This window comes from Ctenopharyngodon idella, chromosome 3 (assembly GCF_019924925.1).
Source record: "Ctenopharyngodon idella isolate HZGC_01 chromosome 3, HZGC01, whole genome shotgun sequence".
Lineage (NCBI taxonomy): Eukaryota > Metazoa > Chordata > Actinopteri > Cypriniformes > Xenocyprididae > Ctenopharyngodon > Ctenopharyngodon idella.
The window spans coordinates 31,522,334-31,545,039 of NC_067222.1; the positions used below are offsets into that span (position 1 = coordinate 31,522,334).

The following is a 22,706-nucleotide window of genomic DNA, read 5'->3' on the forward strand; positions in this document are numbered from 1 at the left end:
TAAACAACCTAGGAGACTGACTAGGGAACTAAGGGTACATTTACACAACAACTATGTACTAAAAACAGAACAATTTTCCCTTCTGTTTTTCGCGTACAGACGACGTCCCCGTTCCCTTGGATCCACAAAAACGACTAAAAATGCTGTATGCCAGGCCAGTAGTTGGCGATGTCACTTTGTAAAATAAAACTATGCGTCTGTAGACTGAACACGTAATATGCATCCACATGACGTCACCGTTTTCACAAATTCGCATTTCTGTATTTTAAAGACAATTACTGTATCGTTTTCAAAAACTTGAAAAGTTGTCATCTAAATGAACGACCAAAACGCATAAAAAAAAAACAAAAAAAAAAACATCTGTTTTTAGTTGAAAACGGTGTCATGTAAACGGCCCCTAAGGAAAAAGGGCACACAGAATCTAAACAGAAACAGAGCATTCATGTGAAACACAAAGTCGAGAACAGATTTTGTGATGAAGCTACTCTAAGGCTGCTGCTGTATGAAGAATTATTTGTGTTTCTTCAGACTTTCAAAATTGTACAGTCTCTTTCTTGGTCAAGAAAACAAAAGTTCATTGAGTAATGCTCAAAAGAGGCAACTAAGACTGCTTGACAAGAGCGCCACCTCTTGTAAATACAACAGTACATCTGGAGCATAAGTGAAGTCAACAGGAAAGGAAGAGGTTTTTGTATTGCTTTGACTCTGAACTCATTCACAGTGACTCTCTAGCACAGTAATACACAGCAGTGTCTTCAGTCTTGAGGCTGTTCATCTGCAGGTACAGTTGACTGCTGGAGTCATCTCTGGACACAGTGAACCTTCCCTGGACTGACTGGGAATAGTAGATTGGAGTACTGGATGTGCTGATGAATGCAACCCATTCCAGTCCTTTACCGTGACCCTGTCTCACCACAGCTGCCTCATAGCTGCTGAAAGTAAATCCAGAGGCGGTACAGACCAGCCGAAAAGATTCACCGGGTCTTTTTACCACAGCTTGAGACTGAGTGAAGGTCTGACAATGAATATCTGTGGAAGAGAGAGGAAAAAAACTGAAAAGTCAGAAGGATGTAAAGCTAAAAAAAAAAAAAAAAAAAAAAAAAAAAAAATCCTGTTGTAGTGGGCTTTCTAAAATTATTTATAAAATATTTTTTTGTTATTTATAAATTAACAAACCATGTAAAAACAGTAATAACAGGAGTGAACTGATCATTGTTGTCATTGCTGATTGATTCTCCTCTACAGGATCCACATACAGTCAGTGAACACAGACACAGAAATATACAGCACAGTTTTGCATAAACTCCTCCTCCAGTCTGTCAATACTTGTTACTTTTGTGTATGAAAAAAAAAACAGACATTTGTAAAAACAAATTAAAGAAAACCATAATCATAATGAAAGACCACAATGGTAATAATATCTCTGAATTTAAATCATTACTCAAAACTCACTTGTTTTCTGAATGTTATACTTTCATCATTGTCTACTCGTATTATCTCGTCCTTGTTAAATGTACATTGTAAAGTGTCCTTGAGCCCTGTAAAGGCGCTATATAAATAAAACTTATTATTATTATTATTATTATTATTATTATTATTATGGTACTAGATAAAGTATTAAAAAAAAAAAAAAATTGTTAAGCAGCTTTAGTTGCCTCTTTTGAGCATCACTCAATAAACTTTTATTTTATGGTTAAGCTACTCCGAGACTGCTGATTTAATGTGTTAAAGTGTTAGTTCACCCAAAAATGAAAATTATGTCATTTATTACTCACCCTCATTTCGTTCCACACCCGTAAGACCTTCGTTCATCTTCAGAACACAAATTAAGATATTTTTGATAAAATCCAATGGCTTAGTGAAGCCTGCATTGCCAACAAAATAATTAACACTTTCAGGTGCCCAGAAAGTTACTAAAGACATATTTAAATCAGTTCATGTGACTACAGTGGTTCAACCTTAATGTTATGAAGCAACAAGAATACTTTTTGTGTGCCAAAAAAAAAAAAAACACAAAATAACGACTTTATTCAACGATATCTAGTGATGGGCGATTTCAAACCACTGCTTCATGAAGTTTCGAAGCTTTTCAAATCTTTTGTTTCAATTCAGTGGTTCAGAGCGTGTATCAAAGTCACTCCCCCCAGTGGTGAACCATTGAAATTTTGAAACACTTATGACGTAACAAAGCCTCGTTTACTGAAATCACGTGACTTTGGCAGTTTCGTAACTATTTGTGTCTGGATCTCGCTGCTTTGATATGTTCATTAAAGGTAAGTGCAAGCACGTGTTTGGAACAACATGTTAGTCTATACTCAGATTTACTCAGTTAAGTTTTCCTCTATTTTTTTAAGGCGAGAAGCAAAATGAATGAGGGAGACAGCGTGGAAGCTCAGAAGCACAGTCGGCGTGCATGTAGGACCAACACAGTGGCCGTGATCGTGACAATCATTGCTCTAACCATCTTCTTAGTCTTTGTGGGTCTTGGAATCTTCCATAATTTATTTGGGCATCCCTCAGCAGTGTCTCATAATTTTGCCACTTTTTTTTTCTCTGAAATATCTTTCCACATAGAAGGTGACGTTCTCGTGACCTTGCGCAACGTCCCCTAAAAGTTCTCTAAAGGTGACGAAAATTCTGAACCTTTACAGAACATTAGGGACGTTCCTAAAATGTCCTCTTTTGGTAATGAAAGTGCTGCAGTTCAAGGTTCCTTATATGACTTTAGGGGGACGTTCCATTTTGGTTAATTTTATGGTCACATAAGAATGTTACAAAGAGGACATTTGGGACATTAACAGAACGTTCCCACAAGGTCCTCTGTTGGTCATTTAATAACGTTCCTGATATGACATTAGGGGGACGTTCTCTTTTGTTTATTTTATGATTGCATGAGAACGTTACAAAGAGGACATTTGGGAAGTTTACAGAACGTCATATAGTAAAAGTCCCCTAAACATTCCCAGAATTTCCTGAATGTCCCCCACCCCTTAAAAGAACTCCACATTGTGACCGTCTCTGAACGTTCTGAGAACGTTACCAGGTGACAGGTTAGATGTTGATGTTTTATAGAAAATAATACATTTTGAAGTCACCGTTATGGAGGTGAGCATTTGCTTTAGGTGGGCTCTTGATATTTTAACATTAGATTCTCTCTGGTTGTTTTAACTGTGTTTTCAAAACATGCTTGTTACAGCAGAAATTGCAAGAAAACTTCCGAGCACATGAATTTGGTTATTCAATGAGGGCAATTCACTGATCTTTTCCAGAGTTTAAACTTTGAGTGTGTTAACTTTTCTTTTTAATGAAAATTCATTATACTGTGTTTTAGACTCAGACATCATGAATCAGCGTATGAACCTCAACAATGGTGACAATAATAATAAAAAAAAAAATCTTTTTTTGTGACTTCAGTAGCTTGTTTTGTGAGGCTCAGAGTTAATCTGTTTATCGGAAAATTTTGTCACCATTGTTGAGGTTCATACACTGAATCTTGATATCTGTGTGTGTCTACGTGATGCCAGAACAATATCTGCATAATGATATAAAAACTTACAAAATATCAAAGCAGAACAGGATTTTATGCAGTATTATAGAACTACAATAACATGAAAGAAATATGATGTTCAGAAATCACTGAGAAAGGCTGCTGTATGACACAATAAGCAAACAAATTCATCTGATCAGTTTTTTTTTTTTTCCCTCATAGTTTTTTTTGTTTGTAATAAATGTGCTTTAGAAACACACAGCTACAACAATTGGAGAAAAATTTCAAGGGTCAGGAGCCCAACTAAAGTAAGCGCTTTACCCTGTTAGTGTTTAATGTTCTGTTTCTGTTGTGAGTTTTGTGAGGTTACATTGTGCTGAAGATTAGAGCCTGTGCTTCAGTCAGTGATGATCGCAGAAACACTGATGTTATGTTGCTTTATTTAAAGACACTAACTGTGTAGTTGCTGATGCAGTGATACAGTAGTTACATTAGCTCATGTATGTGTTGTTGTCAGCTAATGGCTTACTGCAAGAGATTTGCATTTTAAAGAAAAGGTTTCATAAGAATTTAAGAACAATTAGTTTTTGTTTGAACAGCCACTTTTGTTAGTCAATTTAACTCTAATTTTCAATTAAATTTTTTAACAAGGGCAGCAGGGACATTCTGGGCACATCACATTTTCAAATAAAAAATGGTTCCCTAAATGTTCAGAGAACATCCTGAATGTTCTGTAAAAGTCTGCCAAATAACGTCCCCCAACCCTTAAAAGAACTCCACATCGTGACTGTCTCGGAACATACTGGGAACGTTACTAGGCAACGTTACTAGGCAACGTCCTTAACACCAGTGGGGACATTCTGAGAATGTTCTGGGAACATAAAATTTCTAGTAAAGAAGACAGAAATATGAATGAAATATTTGCGCATTTAAAAATAAATATATTTCTGTTTTAACTTTTACTAACAAATTTCAAAGGTTAAAAAATATACCGTCATTTTTTGATGATGGAATATAATCTGGAACTGAACTATTTGTGTGGTGAGTGACAATGTTGTTTTTGAACAAGGCAGTAACTGCTCTGTGTCACTGTGACTCTCTGGCGCAGTAATACACAGCTGTGTCCTCAGTCTGCATATTCTGTCCTTGTAGAGTCACTGTACTGCTGGAAGTGTCTCTGCTAACTTGATATCTACTTTTCAGTTTATCACTGTAATATGTGTTACCGCTACCACACATCGTTCCAACCCATTCCAGAGCTTTTCCTGCAGCCTGTCGTATGAAGCCAGTGCAGTAGCTGCTGTCAGTCAATGAATATCCAGAGATCTTACAGGACAGTGTCAAAACCTGACCAGGCCTTAAGACCATAGAATCAGTCTGGGTCAGTTCAACACAGTGGACACCTGAGGAAAAATAACATGATCTGACATGCCAGAGACATGGAAAAATTTACTATAACCATAAATAGGAAATTTTTATTATGAATTATTTCTGTAAAAACTATGGAGACTTACGAGAGACAGCTGCTAGCAGCAGAAACAACCAGAGAGATGAGGAGACCATGGTTTGAGAAGTGTGAGAGCAAGCTGTTTCTTTTCATCTTAATACTCAAATAAAAAGGAGGAAGAGAAATATTTGCATACAGCTCTGCATATGCAACCAAGAGTATCTACATATTTTGAATTTGTATTATGAGCCCTTTTTTTTCACATTTTTTTTCAGAAGACAATGTTGGCAGTAATGATGGATGTACTATAAATTGTATTCTGTCAAGGGTTCTGAAAGGGAGGACCCAGACAAAGAATGAGTGGGGGGTGATGTTTATTAATGCACAGCATAAGAAAGGGTGAGGCAGGAACAGTCCAAACAGAAGGGCCGACAATAAACAATAGCAGGACAGCTAAGGGTGACTGCTGGAACCAGCTCTGGAAGTCAACAGGTCGAAGAACTGCTGAGGATGTGACTGGGCCAGATAGATGGTAGTGGTGAAGACAGGGCAAGACACAATGATGCAGAGATCTGATACTTGCTGCACACAGACTATAAACCGGAAGGAACCAGGAGGCGGGGAATCTCAGGGAGCAGTCAGGATCCAACATGAGACACACACGGCACGACAAAACATGAGAAACAAGAGACAACAGCAAAATAAATCAGGCAAATGAGAAACAAAATAAAGAACTACACTAATACTGGAACTAGCAAAAAATGAAAATAAAAGAAATATAACAAGACTGCTACCTTGCAGAGAACTAGAGAGAAAATAAATGAGCAATAAAATCTAAATCAAACGATAAAACCAAAATTAAGAGCACAGAGAACTAAAGCAAAAAGACTTGAACTAGACTAGAATAAAAACATGAACAAAGGGGAAAAACAGAAATAAATTAAAAAAAACAAAAAAAACAAATGCAAAGCTTGGGCTGAACAGGGAATACTAAGGCCTGGTTTCACAGACAGGGCTTAGACTAAGCCAGGATTAGGCCTTAGTTCAATTAGGGCATTGAAAGTGTTAGTTCACCAAAAAATGAAAATTATGTAATTTATTACTCACTCTCATGTTGTTCCACACCTGTAAGACCTTCGTTCATCTTTAGAACACAAATTATTTTTAATAAAATCTGATGGCTCAGTGAGATCTCCATTGTCAACGAGATAATTAACATTTTCAGATGCCCAGAAAGCTACTAAGAACATATTTAAAACAGTTCATGTGAGTACAGTAGTTCAACCTTAATGTTATGAAGTGACGAGAATACTTTTTGTGTGCCAAAAAAAACGTTTATTCAACAATATCTAGTGATGGGCAATTTCAAAACACTGCTTCATGAAGCTTTGAAGCTTTATGAATCTTTTGTTTCGATTTAGTGGTTCGGAGCACATAACAAACTGCCAAAGTCACGCGAACTATTGAAATTTCGAAACACTTATGACGTAACGAAGCCTTGTTTACTGAAATCACGTGACTTTGGCGCTCTGAACCACTGATTTGAAACAAAAGATTCGTAAAGCTTCGAAGCTTTGTTTTGAAATCGCCCATCACTAGATATTGTTGAATAAAGTCCTTATTTTTTGCCGCACAAAAAGCGTTCTCGTCGCTTTATAATATTAAAGTTGAACCGCTGTAGTCACATGAACGGTTTTAAATATCTCTTTGGTATCTTTCTGGGCATTGAAAAAGGAAAAGATCTTTCTGGCAATGCAGGCCTCACTGAGCCATTGGATTTTATCCAAAAAAAAAAAAAATTGTTCAAAAGACGAACGAAGGTCTTATGGGTGTGGAACGACATGAGGGTGAGTAATTAATGACAGAATTTTCATTTTTGGGTGAACTAACCATTTAAGTAGCTTGTATAAACATACCCTTGAAAAAAACATTACCGGTGTGCATCTTGAGACAAAACAATGGCAGTGACATATTTTAAGATATGTCAGTGCAAGTTGCTTTCAGTTAAAACGGCTACAATGTGCAATTTAGTCTAGGGCTAGCTCAAGCCTTGTACTCCCATCTCCCCATATTCCTCCCTGAAATGTTTTTGTACAGCCAAGTGCTTTTTTGCATTGTGTATGTCTTGCACATTAATAAACAGCTGAATCCTCTGTTGTCAGACCGGAGAGTTTCAGATACACCATGCTGTTTGAATTATCTCTGGTGATCTCTATTTGTCCCTCAACACCCCTGGGTTACACCACCACCACCACCAACAACAACAACAACAACAAAAAGGTCTGCAGCTCATTTCTCAAGCGTTTGTTTGGCTGTAAAACACGAATGTTACAACCCAAAGAAAAGCCAAAACAGTTTGGCCTAATAATGGCCCAGATCCAACAGGCCAGAAGAAATAACTTGGCCCGGTTGTGGTTGCCAGACTCGGTATGGACGCGGGATGAATGACGACCCAGAATTGGCCCAAATACACTGGCCCAGTCTGGCTGCCAAAACTGCCGGCATTGAGCCACAATCACACCGACAAGGATTGAACACTTACTTGGTACTGGCCCGAGTCTGGGTACTAAAAGTGAGCCGACATTGGGCCATAATCATGCAAACAAAACTGGTACACTTAGCTGGAACGGGTCCAAGACTGGGTACTGAAACTGAGCCGATACTGCCAGAAATGGGCCACAATCATGCCAACAAAAATGTTACACTTAGCCGGTACCCTTACAGAATGAAAATATATTTCCATATATTTATAATCAATATATTATATGTTGTAAATATACTGTACATTGGGGTGAGATCCATGTTTCAGAATGTTTGATGATTATGTCTTCATCCACAGCATTTATCTCGGCTTTTTAACATAACAACTGTGTTTTATAAACACACAGTTACAGCATCCAGAAAAAAGCTAAAGTTATAAAGTCAAGAGCCCAACTAAAGTAAACACTGATCTCCATCGTGGTAACTACAAACTTTATTATTTTCAATAAATCATCAACATCTAAACCTCTGTTGATTTTCAATAAGAACGTCTGTAGACATCTGACAGAAATAAATTCAATCTGGTTAGTAATAAGTGAAGCTGGTAATGCTGTTTTTGTTGTTTAATCCTCCTCTGCTAAGATTTTGAGTGATCTGTTAGTTTTTTAATGTTCTGTTAGGATTTAAAGGGTTTCTGTTGTCTGAGTTTTGTGGGTTACCATTGTGCTGAAATATTAAGAGGAATTAAAATAAAAAATACACTAATAAATAACTTATAACATTGACAGGGAAAGGATATTACGTTTAAGTTTAAGGGTCACTGCTACATACAATTTACCACATTGTAAAAGGAGACCCACCCCCAGCACTCAACCTAAACTGGTCCGGGTCTGTATGGCCATATCTTACCCAAAATCAGACCAGCCATTACGTCCGTGATCGGGCCGAATGTGGCTTAAATGTGCTGTGTCTCAGTGCAAATTGGGCCAAATCTGCACATCCAAAGCCTAGCCAAATCTGGCAACCATTACTGGGCCAGAACTGGCTCACTTTCGGTCAGCCACTGCCAGAACACAGCCGAAACTCAGCCGCAATTGACCCGATTGCGCTGGCTACCTGGGAAAGTTACTTATAGTCAGTATGTCTGTTGGGAGACCATCACAAAAAAGTGTTAGCAGATATTAAGCAGAATAGTCTATACTAATACTCTAATGCGAGTTAGTTGACATGTAGGTGCAATGTTACTTTTAGTCAACAGAATGTCTAAAGGGGACCATCAAAATAAAGAGTTACCTAGCCATTTCTAAAGCTATCTACTGATTAGCTAATAGTGAACTACCACCTTCAACTGAGCACTATTACTTACTAATTCATTAATCAGAGTTTCTTGTTAGTTAATAGTAGTTACTAGAGTGTTAATAATGCATTACTCATTTGTTCCTGTGTAGTTATTCATTAATGGAGGATCAGTATTCTAAAGTGTTACCAGTTTAATATTTGAATTATTTTAAAAACCATATCTTAAACTTAAAAAAAAAAAAAAAATATATATATATATATATATATACATAAAAAGTAAGCTCCATCTTGACAATAGCAAAACAAAAAAGTGAAACAACCCCCATTCTAGCTAGTGAGAATAATTAACTAATCTCTCTCTAAGAAAAAAAGAAAGGCAAAAAAAAAAAAAAAAAGATCTTAAGCGTCCGTAATGCCCTGACTACACTACACTAACTAACACACAAAACAAAATGTGCAGTGGGTGGTTTTCGCCCCTAACCTAGTGTGTCTAATACAAATATCCAATACCTACGTGTGCGCAATGTACGTCACGTGACATACTTACCTGTTCGCGTTTTCCCCTGTGTTACAAATAAATCGAAAACAAACAATACAGTACAAGAACTGTAAGTAACATATAAAACAAGTAACAAGCAGATGGGAAACAACCAGAACAAAGTCACAATGACGAACAACACAAGGAATCGACAATATCAAAGTTAGTACGTGTACAGTAACAAGCCAAAAAGCAGCGTACAATGGGGGGCGAACAACTGGAATACGGCGGTCTTTTAAACTGACTGGAGCAACGGGATTGGTAGTTACGTCAGCGGGCAGATGGTGATTGGTGCCAGCCTCCGCCAACGGGAATCTGAGAGAAAGAGAGAGAGACGTTCCCACAACACAGGGACGTAACACCCATGTATTAGTAGAGTTGATAAAGTTTTGTGGTAGAAGGATTATTAGAAAAAAAAAAAATCCAGTCCATTATTAATATAAGACAATGTAGGCTAGATTGAACAGATCTGCTTCATACTGAGACATACTGTGGGAAACAGACAAGTCAGTATGATTCGAAATAAAGAATAATTTTAATAGCACCATGTTTTTTTTATTTATTTATTTATTTTATTTATTTATTGTATTTAAATGTACACTACCAGTCAAAAGTTTGAAAACATTACTATTTTTCATGTTTTTGAACGAAGTCTCTTATGCTCATTAAGGCTGCATTTATTTCATAATAAATACAGAAAAAAACACTAATATTGTGAAATATTATTACAATTTAAAATCATGGTTTTCTATTTTAATATACTTTAATATATAATTTATTTCTGTGATGCAAAGCTGAATTGTCAGCATCATTACTAAAGTCTTCAGTGTCACATTATCCTTTAGAAATCATTGTAATATGCTGATTTATTATCAATGCTGGAAACAGTTGTGCTGCTTAATATTATTTTAGAACCTGCGATACTTTTTCAGGATTCTTTGATGAATAAAAAGTTAAAAAAAAATATCAGCATTTATTTAAAATTGAAATCTTTTGTAAAAATATACACTACCATTCAAAAGTTTGGGGTCAGTAATTTTTTTTTCGTTCTTTTTTTTTTTTTTTTGAAAGAAATTAATACTTTTATTCAGCATGAATGTGTTAAATTGATAAAAAGTGATAGTAAAGATTTATATTGTTAGAAAAGATTTATATTTCAAATAAATGCTGTTCTTTTTAATCTTTTATTTATCAATGAATCCTGAAAAAAGTATCACAGGTTCCAAAATAATATTAAGCAACACAACTGTGTTCAACATTGATAATAACGGAGTATCAAATCAGCATATTAGAATGATTTCTGAAAGATCATGTGTCACTGAAGACTGGAGTAATGATGCTGAAAATTCAGCTTTGCATCACAGAAATAAACTATATTTTAAAGTATATTAAAATGGAAAACCATCATTTTAAATTGTAATAATATTTCACAATATTGTTGTAATTTTCTGTATTTATTTTGAAATAAATGCAGCCTTAATGAGCATAAGAGACTTCGTTCAAAAACATTAAAAATAGTAATGTTTCCAAACTTTTGACTGGTAGTGTATGTATTCAAAACATTTTAGATCGGCCTTATTACTTATATCACTTTATATCATCTTCCCCTTTATCAGCTCAACTATGTCCACCTCATGATGAGTTTTTGAACAGCTGCCTGTATTAGTGTTTCCACAGTGTATCTGTTGCACAGTAATACACCGCAGTGTCTTCAGTCTTCAGCTGATTCATGTGCAGATAGAAATTAGAGCTGTCCTTAGATGCTGTGAACCTGCCCTGCACTGACTGAGCTGAGCTCTTATCAGAATCTGAATAATAATAAATAATCCATTCAAGTCCTTTTCCAGGTGCCTGACGGATCCAATACATGTTAGTGCCACTAACAGAAAACCCACTGCAGGCACAGGTCAGTTTGTGGGAACCACCTGGAGACACAACTACTGACTGTTCAGACTGTGTGAGCACAACCTGAGAGTCAATAGCTGTGGATAAACAAACAAAAAAAAAAATACAAATAATCAGGATTATGTATTTATTTACACTAAGAAAATAGTTTATTTTGTCCTAATATACTTACAAGACACAGCGGCCAGCAACAGCAAGAGATATGAAGTGAACATGATTTATGTCAAGGCTGAACTGGTGATGAGTCCTCCACTCAACAGTGTAGTTGTTTAAATATGGAACGGACATCAGATCATTTGCATTGAAACCCTGAATTAGCAAAAACTAGATCTTGAGCCATTGAGGTTAATTTTAGGGACAATAGTTCCACATCTTAATACAGATATAATATTGTTCTTCTGTGACATGAATAAATGCGATTATTTTTCAAAGAAAGCATGAGTATACAACCTCATCTGAGTTCCATTAAAAACAGATGTGATGTTGTGTTACGTTCATGTGAAAGTGAATAAAGGACTGTAGCAAAGTTGCAGAGCTTTGGTGTGCTGTAGTTGAATACATGCACCTTTTTCACAATTGGGTCATTGTTCTCATGTTTTGTAGCACAAATAGTGGAACAGAATTCTGTTGCTTTTATATGAAAATAAATATGATGAACAAGACACCTAAAATAGTTGAGTCCATTGAGGTTCATTTCAGGGACAATAGTACCACCTCTTGATGTAACTTTTTTTTTTTTTTTAATTTTTAATTTTAATTTTTTATTTTGTTACAGTGGGCAGGTGCGTGTAACTTCTGAGTTTCTTCAAACAGATCAACAGTGATGTGTTCTGGTGAGAGCGGGTACAGGACTGTGTTTTAGTAAAAGCTGTGTCTTTAGCCTCTGCAATGTTATTTTGTTAAGACAGACTCTAGAGACCTTATTAGCTTTTTTTAATGTTAAAAACATCACCCAGCAACAGAATAACAAGCTTTATTGAAATGTTCATAAGCTTTATTGAAATGGCAGTTTTTGTGCACAGCGCTGCAGTCATTTCAGTCACTGTGTCTCTCGGGCACAATAATATACAGCAGTGTCTTCATTCTTCAGGCTGTTCATCTGCAGATACACCTGCTTCCTACTGTTGTCTCTGGAGATGGTGAACCGTCCTTGGACAGTAATAAATAGACTGGCTATCATATCTAATCACATCCGCAAATTAAGCACAAAAATATGTTCATTTTGAAAAGGAACTTTTGGTTATTATGGTTGTATCAATGGTGAACAGTTTAATACTGCTCAAAAAACCTTAAAGAATTGTACTCACAAGGCATGACAGACATCATTAGGAGTACAGATGGATAAAACATGATTTTATGAGTGGTTCTTCTTCTTCTCTACTTTGTGGGAACACAAGAAATATACAGAGCCAGGGATGGGCTGGGTATATAAATACTGGAGAATATGCATATTGGTACAGTTCCCCCGCATGTGCACAGGGTGAATATTAAAAAGATAGTTCACCAAAAAATGAACATTTGGTCATCATTTACTCACTCTCATGTCGACCCATATGACTTACTGTTTTCTGTACAACAGAAAAAGGTGGCTGCTTTTTCCATACAAAGACAATAAAAAGGGACTACGTCTGTCAAACTCCAAAATGACAAAATCAATAGCATTAAATTTATCATTAATGTAGTCATTACAAAAAAAAAAAAAAAAAAAGGTTTGGAAAGAGACTGCATTTTATTATTCTATAAAGTTAAATCTAATGACACATTTTGATTTTTGATTATATTTTTGGGTGAATTATTCCTTTAATGTGAAACGATCTGATTTTAATGCATATTATGGGGGTTATTAGTGTTCATCTGTTGAGAGCTCCATCGGAAGAATTCCAGAAAGCTGCTGAGATTTAGATACTGCTGTTTTTAACCTGACTTCAAAACTTGTTTAAGGACAAGAAAGAGAGAGAGAGAGAGAGAGAGAGAGAGAGAGAGAGAGAGAGAGAGAGAGAGAGAGAGAGAGAGAGAGAGAGAGAGAGAGAGAGAGAGAGAGAGAGAGAGAGAGAGAGAATCAGAGTAAATTACTCATTTGAAAATAAAACATGTAACTATATAAGTCACTGTACAAACGAACGGATAAGATAAAATACATAACAAAAACAATAAATTAAAATACAGTCTGGCCCGTCATCTCCATTCTTTGCACCTCCTCTTCTGGGTTTTTGAAAGCTGAATGAAAACAAAGTAAATTTTTCACAGTAATACACTGCAGTGTCTCCAGGCCTTAATTCATTTAGATAGAAATTAGAGCTGTCCTTAGATGCTGTGAACCTGCCATGCACTGACTGAGATGAGCCTGAGCCTGTTTGCTCATGCATGTGGACAACAGGTGTGCTCAAACAAAACATGTGTATCTTGCATCTCTTTGAGACTTTATTTTATAAATCAATGCATCATTGTTAATAATTATCATATGAGCTAGCGTAAATATCTTGCTACTATTGACAAATTTTATCCAAAAGAAATACATTTTTAAAGGCACATATTAGCCTATAAAAATGTATTGTTTCTAGGAACAGAGGAAGTGAGTTATGGAGAAACATGAACATTTAAGGAGAGGTTTTGTGAGTCATGTAAAACAAAGGATCTTTTTTAAGAATCAGGACAGGACAGTAAGCCGTAAACATATTTATGTATTACATATATCTATTGCATATATGTAATACATACACTTAACAATAATATGAAGTCTTTAAAAGTTGTACCGTTTAAAACCACAGACCACCAATAAACTGTAAATATTATGGATTTTAAAGTACAAGCCAGTAATGCCTGAAAAGTAATATATTAATGTAGCAAACAATCTTATTGTTACATACAGAAGGGAGCGGAGACACAGGTAAGGATTAACAGGTTTATTTCAGGTAATGCAGAGCGTAGCAGAGTGCAGGTGAGTGATGGCAGAAGAATAGATCGCTGAGCAGATGAACTGGAACTGATACTTGTCTGTATGTTCTTAGGGAGCGTGGATGCCAGGAGACGTGGAACAGACAACACACCGGAGAAGCACAGGAGACAAGGAGACACTGGGAATCACTGAGGACGCTGGAGACAGGTAAGTAGAAAGCAAGGGAGTCCAGGAGGTAAGTGAACACGGGTTAGTGTTAACGAGACCGGACAGTGACTGAGTGAACTGGCGTGTCTTTTATGTGGCTGTGGTGATGAGTGTGAATTGGCGTCAGGTGTAGCTTGTCAGTACTCAGGAGAGGGAGTGCGATGTGATTGGGTGAATGTGGAGCCTGGCGTGTCTGTGACACTTATACAGCTAGTAGGCTAACTATGTTCTGTAGCATCTGCGCTATGTTGCTAAAACTATCTTTTGGATCTAACTGTAATAATTTTCCACATGCAGGTTCCAGGTTATACTATGCAAAAGTCTAAACATTAATCTTTTAATTTTGCAGTAAGTACTTATAACTACCACCAAAAAAGGCTTAACCACCTTAAAAATGCAAAAAAGAGGCTCCTCTTTTGGTGAAAGTTTTCAGACAGCTTTCAAAATGGCCGCCAGACAGTGTGAACACATGGATACCCATATCTCAGTGTGCAATGGTCTGATTTTATTGAAATTACAGGAAGTATGTAGTAACAAACACATCAATTGATTAAGACATCAAGTAGGATAATACATTATTTTTTCTTTTTATAATCTGAGCTCAAGGATTGTAGTGTGCTTAATGGGTACTTGAGCTTAATAGGTACGTTTACCCTAATTTAACTTGTCTGTTGGGTTCATCTGATTCCAGTGTCTAATGAAAGTATTGGTAAAATAAGTGTAGTTAGAAAGATTAATCAAACATTTTAGGGAGAACTGCAAAATGTTCCTCAAGAATTATACGTTTCACATGAAGTTGCATGTCCTAAATTTGGTATTTTGTATCTAGTGAGAATTGTGTTTTATTTTCATACAAAACACTGAACTGCTTGCCATATAGTTGCCTCCAATTCCTTTCCATGCACAGTTAAACTTCAGGACTCTTGGTGACACGGCTGTTAACCATGTGCTGCATTCAAAGGCAAAATGACTTAAATTTCAAGAACCCTTCTATATAAGGAGATTATTTCAATTTTTCCTAGTGATAAAGAATGTTTATGAGGTGCTTAATTCATACAATTTAATTAAAAATTAATTAAAACAAAAGTAATTCATTAATTAAATCCATAAAATGATGATGGGAAAAGGTTGTTATATGTGAAGCGCCTGAACACTTTGTGTGAACCCAGTGTATGATGAAGCATTCAGTGCTCAAAAAATTGAGGAGTGAGAAAAGAATGAAGACTTTATGTCATAAAGTCATAAGAATGAAGAGTTTACTGGGTTTGTAGAACACTGAGAATCTACACAAGCAGTTCTGTCAGCACTGATGACTAAATTTATTGCATGATTGATTAAATTGTGCAAAATGTCTGATGCAAAAACAATTAATATACCAAGATTCCAAATAAGCTGTAGAAGCAAATAAATGGTGCAGCAGTCATATAGCACCTGAAGAAAGTCATATTATACACTGCCCGGCCAAAAGAAAAAGGTCGCTGTTTGGATTTTAATAGGCAAATACTTAAGAATCTATGAATGGATCATTATTACAGTGATTATTATGTTTCTAGCATGTTGTTTGGCAACGGTCCTTTTAACCCTTAAAGATGGAGTGTGTAGCTTTTCATTTCTTAAACAACCATGTAGGAAGACACATTGTGGCCATATTGCAGGATGACAATGTCAAGATTCACCAGGGATAAAATTGTGAAAGAATGGTTCAGAGAGCATGAAGAATCATTTTCACACATGAATTGGCACCTCTGAGTCCAGACCTTAATTTCATTGAACGTCTTTGGGACATGCTGGAGTAGTGCTCACCTCTTGCATTGGCAATACAAGATCTTGACCAAAAATTGATGCACCTCTTGATGGAAATAACATCACAATATTTATTTTAATCTAGAGGTGCATCATTTTTTGGTCAAGATCTTGTATTGACAATGCAAGAGGTGAGCACTCTGTAAAGTCTCCCCCAGCACATCCCAAAAACTTACACTGAGGTTAAGGTCAGTGCCAATTCATGTGTGAAAATGATTCTTCATGCTCCCTCCCAACAATTCTTTAACAATTTGAGCCTGATAAATCTTGACATTGCCATCCTGGAATATGGCCATAATACATCTTAATACATGGTTGTTTAAGAAATGAAAAGCTACACACTCCATCTTTTAGGGTTAAAAGTAATATTGTCAAACATATAACATGCTAGAAAAATAAAAATCACTGTAGTAATGATCCATCCATAGACTCTTAAAGTGTTAGTTCACCCAAAAATGAAAATTACTGCATGATTTACTCACCCTCAAGCCATCCTAGGTGTATATGACATTCTTCTTTCAGACAAATATAATCAGAGTTATATTAAATAATGTCCAGGGTAATCCATGCTTTATAATGGGAGTGGATGGTGCCCCAAATTCTAAAGACAGAAAAAATGCACTCATCCATTATAAAAGAAGTCCACACGGCTCCAGGGGGTTAATAAAGGCCTTCTGAAGCAAAGCGATGCGTTTGTGTAAGAAAAATATCCATATTTAAAACTTTATAAACTGTAATCTCTAACTTCCGCTAGCTGTCGTACGCGCGTTCACGAGAGAGTGGCGTTCCAGCTTGTGACGTAAGACGCATGTGCAGCGTGAGCTCCGGTGAGAATATGCTAGTCTCACGAGAACCAAGTTGTGTACAGCAAAGGAAATCTACGTGAAGAAGAGAATTATTTGAGTTATACTCTACATTTTATTAGTGTTAAAATGCTGATTTTTTGTGAATATCCGGGTTGCTTCAACAAAGCTAAAGTCTTGAGATTATGTGTGCCGACATCAAAGGGAGATGCAGAGCGCTGTGCATGACTGGCTGCCGCTTCAAATCTGGATTGTTTGTTTGTATGTTTGCTGCACTGATCGGATTACTGCTTTATTTGTATTTCTATATCACCATCGGATTACTGTGCTTTTCGGATTACTCCAATTCTAACTGTTGGTGCTTTGGACTTGATTGTTGACTGCAATTTTTATTGCCTGCAAGTTTTGCCATCGGGCTGCTGCGAGCTCTCTACCCTGTTGCGTCTTCCACCACTTTCGGCTCATCAGATGAGTGAGTTACCGCTCTCTCTATCAGTTGCGCGGTTTGTTTACTGCTTGCTATCTGGGTGTGTTGTCTCTCTCTTAGTCTGCTGTTTTTGGTGATGTGACTTACAGGGTTTGGCTAACGTGGTTTTCGCTAGTGATTGGCATTTACTCCAACAATATAAACATGCCTCAGCCAACAGTTTTTCAGTTTGTTTTGCTGCTGCAGCCTCCTCCGTCTCCCGGAGTTCCTGGTCGGTATACTCCGGTTCAAACAAATATGGCTGGGCAAAAAACAAAGTCTTCTCTTGGCTTATATCGAAATCCTCCAACATTTTTCTTAAGAAATCCTAGTTTTGTACTTTTAATTCATGACCGGTATTTTGTTTTGCTCTCTCCTCTGCACTTCCGTGTTCGTCACCGGAGCTCACACTGCGCATGCATCCTACGTCATAAGCTGGGACACCACTCTCTGGTGAATGCACGCATGACAGTTAGCGGATGCTAAAGATTACAGCTCATAAAGTTTTAAATATGGATATTTTTCTTACACAAATGCATCGCTTCACTTCAGAAGGCCTTTATTAACCTCCTGGAGCATGTGGACTTCTTATATAATGGATGAGTGCATTTTTTACTGTCTTTAGAATTTGGGGCACCATCCAGTCCCATTATAAAGCATGGATTAGCCTGGACATTATTTAATATAACTCTGATTATATTTGTCTGAAAGAAGAATGTCATATACACCTAGGATGGCTTGAGGGTGAGTAAATCATGGGGTAATTTTCATTTTTGGGTGAACTATCCCTTTAAATATTTGCCTATTAAAATCCAAGCAGCGACTTTTTTTTTTTTTTTTTTTTTTTTTTTTTTGGCTGGGCAGTGTAAAATGTAAATAACAGATAAATGAAATATTCAAGAAACTTTTCTTACATTAATGTATTGCATTTGTGTATTTACAAACAGTCTGGTATGGAGAGAATATAAGAATTATTGCACAGGTCCCCAGACAATTCGTGGCACTGTGTATTCGTGCACAATAATATACAGCTGTGTCCTCAGTCTGAAAGTTTTGACCTCGTAAGAAAACTGTGTTGCTGGAAGTTTCAGCTGTGAAGCTGATCTTATTCTTCATTGTGTCGCTGGTGCCTGTATCACCAGAACTACAGAACCAGCCAATCCATTCCATCGCTTTTCCAGTTGCCTGTCGTATCCAGTTGGTACAGCCACCTCCTGATGCCGAATATCCCGTAATCTTGCAGCCGATGGAAAATGATTCCCCAGGTTTTACCACCATTAGAGCAGGCTGATTCAACTCAATGCAATTACCACCTGGGAACATCCATTTAAAAACATTGTCATTGACTGAAATGAGTTATGCACATTGTCACCAAACCTCTCAAAATTAACCTGGACTGATTGTATTTTAAAGGACTAGCAGCTACAAAACACATTAATAAAACAGTGTTATGTAGTGTTGATGCTGATACTCACTGAGCACAGTAGATAAAATCATCAGCAATAATATAAAGTACATGATTCTGTCTGTCTGTAGTCTCTCAGATGGGACCTGTGACTCTCTCCACTGCAGGACTTGAAAAGCTCTTTATTGTGTCTGTATGCTCCTGTTTACATACGGAAGGAGATTTGCATCAATGCTTTTTAGTGAACAAATTAAATTAAAATGACAGCCCTAAAATGAAAATGTCCCTAAATAAAAATAACAACATTGCCAATGACAACAGTCTATTTTGCTTATTATAAATGAGCCATTAAAATAATTAAATATCTTCTGTTTCTTTCTGACACCTATTTTATTAAAAAAAATGACAATAAAGATAATCAATCTAATTATAGAAATTTCATCTTTCATTATTCAGCACATGAACAATTAATTACAAATAAATAATTACATATACTGTTTACAAACACACTGTAATGGATCGGTGACTGTAAAAAGTGCACGATGCAGGAGAATCAGAAAAGTAATTTAATAAATCCAACAGAAACACAGGAAAACACAGGAGCTACAATAATCCACAACCATGTCAAAAGTATTTACAATAGCAGACAATGAACTGAGGAAAACTCAGGACTTATATCCATGTGGAATAATCAGGGAGAACAGAAACAGGTGTGATGAACTAATAAACAACCTAGGAGACTGACTAGGGAACTAAGGTTACATTTACACAACAACTATGTACTAAAAACAGAAAATTTTTCCCTTCTGTTTTTCGCATACAGACGACGTCCCCGTTCCCTCGGATCCACAAAAATGACTAAAAATGCTGTATGCCAGGCCAGTAGTTGGCAATGTCACTTTGTAAAGAAAAACTATGCGTCTGTAGACTGAACACGTAATATGCATCCACATGACGTCACCGTTTTCACAAATTCGCATTTCTGTATTTTAAAGACAATTACTGTATGGTTTTCAAAAACTTGCACTTTAAAATGCGTTTTCAAAAGTTTGCCATTTCAGGCACTTAAAACGCCGTTGTCATCTAAATGAACAACCAAAACGCATTAAAAAAAAACAAAAAAACATCTGTTTTTAGTTGAAAACGGTGTCATGTAAATGGCCCCTAAGGAAAATGGGAACACAGAATCTAAACAGAAACAGAGCATTCATGTGACACACAAAGTCGAAAACAGATTTTGTGATGAAGCTACTCTAAGGCTGCTGCTGTATGAAGAATTATTTGTGTTTCTTCAGACTTTCAAAATTGTACAGTCTCTTTCTTGGTCAAGAAAACAAAAGTTTATTGAGTAATGCTCAAAGCAGTCAGCTAAGACTGCTTGACAAGATCATAAGTGAAGTCAACAGGAAAGGAAGAGGTTTTTGTATTGCTTTGACTCTGAACTCATTCACAGTGACTCTCCAGCACAGTAATACACAGCAGTGTCTTCAGTCTTGAGGCTGTTCATCTGCAGGTGCAGTTGACTGCTGGAGTCATCTCTGGACACAGTGAACCTTCCCTGGACTGACTGGGAATAGGAGATCGGAGTACTGTATGTACCAATATATGCAATCCATTCCAGTCCTTTACCGTGACCCTGTCTCACCACAGCTGCCCCGTAGCTGCTGAAAGTAAATCCAGAGGCGGTACAGACCAGCCGAAAAGATTCACCAGGTCTTTTTACCACAGCTTGAGACTGAGTGAAGGTCTGACAATGAATATCTGTGGAAGAGGGAGGGAAAAAAACTGAAAAGTCAGAAGGATGTAAAGCTAAAAAAAAAAAATAAATAAAATAAAAAAAAAATCCTGTTGTAGTGGGCTTTCTAAAATTATTTATAAAATATTTTTTTGTTATTTATAAATTAACAAACCATGTAAAAATAGTAATATCAGGAGTGAACTGATCATTGTTGTCATTGCTGATTGATTCTCCTCTACAGGATCCACATACAGTCAGTGAACACAGACACAGAAATATACAGCACAGTTTTGCATAAACTCCTCCTCCAGTCTGTCAATGCTTGTTTGTACCGTTGTGTATGAAAAACAGACATATGTACAAACAAATAAAAGATGACCATAATGCATAATGAAAGAGCATAAGGGTACTAGATAAAGTAAGCAGAAAGTAAGCCAAAAAAAAAAAAAAAAAAGATTTGTTGCATAAATGTTTCAGAACATGTTTCATAAATGTTAAATGACTATGGTCATCTGATATTTTTATATTAGGATGGTTGAATGGATGGATTAGATTAGATTAGAAAACTTTATTAATCCCTAAGGGGAAACTCATTCGTCACCATTACACAATACAAACAACACAAATAGACAATTAAACATTAAAAAAAAAAATATTTGGATGGATGGATGTATTAATGTGTTCAGGTTTTTGTACAGAACTGTGTCTTGTTTAATCACTGTGTCTCTTGCACAGTAATACACAGCTGTGTCTTCAGTCTGAAAATTACTTCCCTGTAGAAACACTGTGTTTTTGGACGTGTCCTGGGTGAAACTGATCTTGTTTTTTATGGAGTCTTTTATATTACTGCTACCACCACTGCAAAGATATCCCAGCCATTCCAGAGCTTTTCCAGTGGGTTGACGTATCCAGTGAATGCAATAGCTTGATACTGAAATCCTGCAGAAATGGAAAATGATTCTTGAGGTTTCACAACCATAGATGGAGGTTGAGTGATCTCAACACAGTAAACACCACCTGAAAACAACAATGAAGTAATGTGTTATTAATTATGCCTCAAAACTTCTGTTAACAGTTATAAAGCTTATTTCATTCCCTTAGAGTTTAAATAAACATCAGTGAAGCTCACAGGATGAAGCTGCTGCCAGCAGGAGTAGAGCTGATGAGAGGATCATGATTTGAAGTCAACACAGCTTTATTACTCCTACTGATCCACAAAGCAGATACTCCTCTTTTGTACAGAGAGCTAGTAGAGAATTTGCATACAGCTCTTCAGTTGTCCAAGATGTTGCGATTGGTCATTTATTTGGTAGATAATAATTGCTTTCCACAAAAGAGGACAACATCTGTGACCACATAAACATATGAAGAAAACTGGAAAGATGCAATATAGCACCTCAAGACAGTTTTTAATGTCTATAACTGTTTGTTTGTTTGTTTTAAAGTTTTGTTAAGGTCTAAACTTGTCTGCCAGGTGTCTGATGAAAGTGTTTGTAAAATAAATCTACTGTAGTTGAAAAATGTTCTTCAAAAATTATATTTAGCTACTCCTGTAGCCTACAGGAGAATTATTTAACCAATACTTTCATCACACTCCTGACAGGCAAGTTAAATAAAGTTATATTTGAATAATGTATGAAGTACATTATATATTTTTACATTGCTTAATACATTAAATCAGCAGTCTCGGAGTAGCTTAACCATAAAACAAAAGTTCATTGAGTGATGCTCAAAAGAGGCAACTAAGACTGCTTAACAAGAGCGCCACCGCTTGGAAATACAAAAGTACTTCTGGATCATAAGTGAAATCATCAGGAAAGGAAGAGGTTTTTGTATTGCTTTGACCCTGAACTCATTCACAGTGACTCTCTAGCACAGTAATACACAGCAGTGTCTTCAGTCTTGAGGCTGTTCATCTGCAGGTACAGTTGACTGCTGGAGTCATCTCTGGACACTGTGAACCTTCCCTGGACTGACTGGGAATAGGAGATCGGAGTACTGGATGTGCTGATGTATGCAATCCATTCCAGTCCTTTACCGTGACCCTGTCTCACCACAGCTGCCCCGTAGCTGCTGAAAGTAAATCCAGAGGCAGTACAGACCAGCCGAAAAGATTCACCAGGTCTTTTTACCACAGCTTGAGACTGAGTGAAGGTCTGACAATGAATATCTGTGGAAGAGAGAGGAAAAAAGACTAAAAAGTCTAAATGTACAGATGTAAAACTATAAAA

The 22,706-nt window shown here is 36.5% G+C and overlaps 3 long non-coding RNA genes across 3 annotated transcripts in view; all 3 read right to left on the reverse strand.

Moving 5' to 3' along the window:
- LOC127509634 (uncharacterized) overlaps window positions 1-21,759 on the reverse strand; it is a 75,350-nt gene extending 53,591 nt beyond the window's left edge. Inside the window, exon 1 of the long non-coding RNA XR_007929299.1 lies at window positions 21,605-21,759. This is a non-coding gene — a long non-coding RNA (uncharacterized LOC127509634). The remainder of the gene's footprint in view (window positions 1-21,604) is intronic.
- LOC127509635 (uncharacterized) lies at window positions 717-20,771 on the reverse strand. Its single transcript, XR_007929300.1, has 3 exons — window positions 20,648-20,771; window positions 20,291-20,498; window positions 717-821 (listed from the first exon to the last, which is right to left on the reverse strand). It is a non-coding gene; the product is annotated as an uncharacterized LOC127509635 (long non-coding RNA).
- On the reverse strand, window positions 18,098-19,015 carry LOC127509641 (uncharacterized). The gene is made up of 2 exons (XR_007929326.1): window positions 18,808-19,015; window positions 18,098-18,645 (listed from the first exon to the last, which is right to left on the reverse strand). It is a non-coding gene; the product is annotated as an uncharacterized LOC127509641 (long non-coding RNA).
- Window positions 21,760-22,706: the final 947 nt, after the last annotated feature.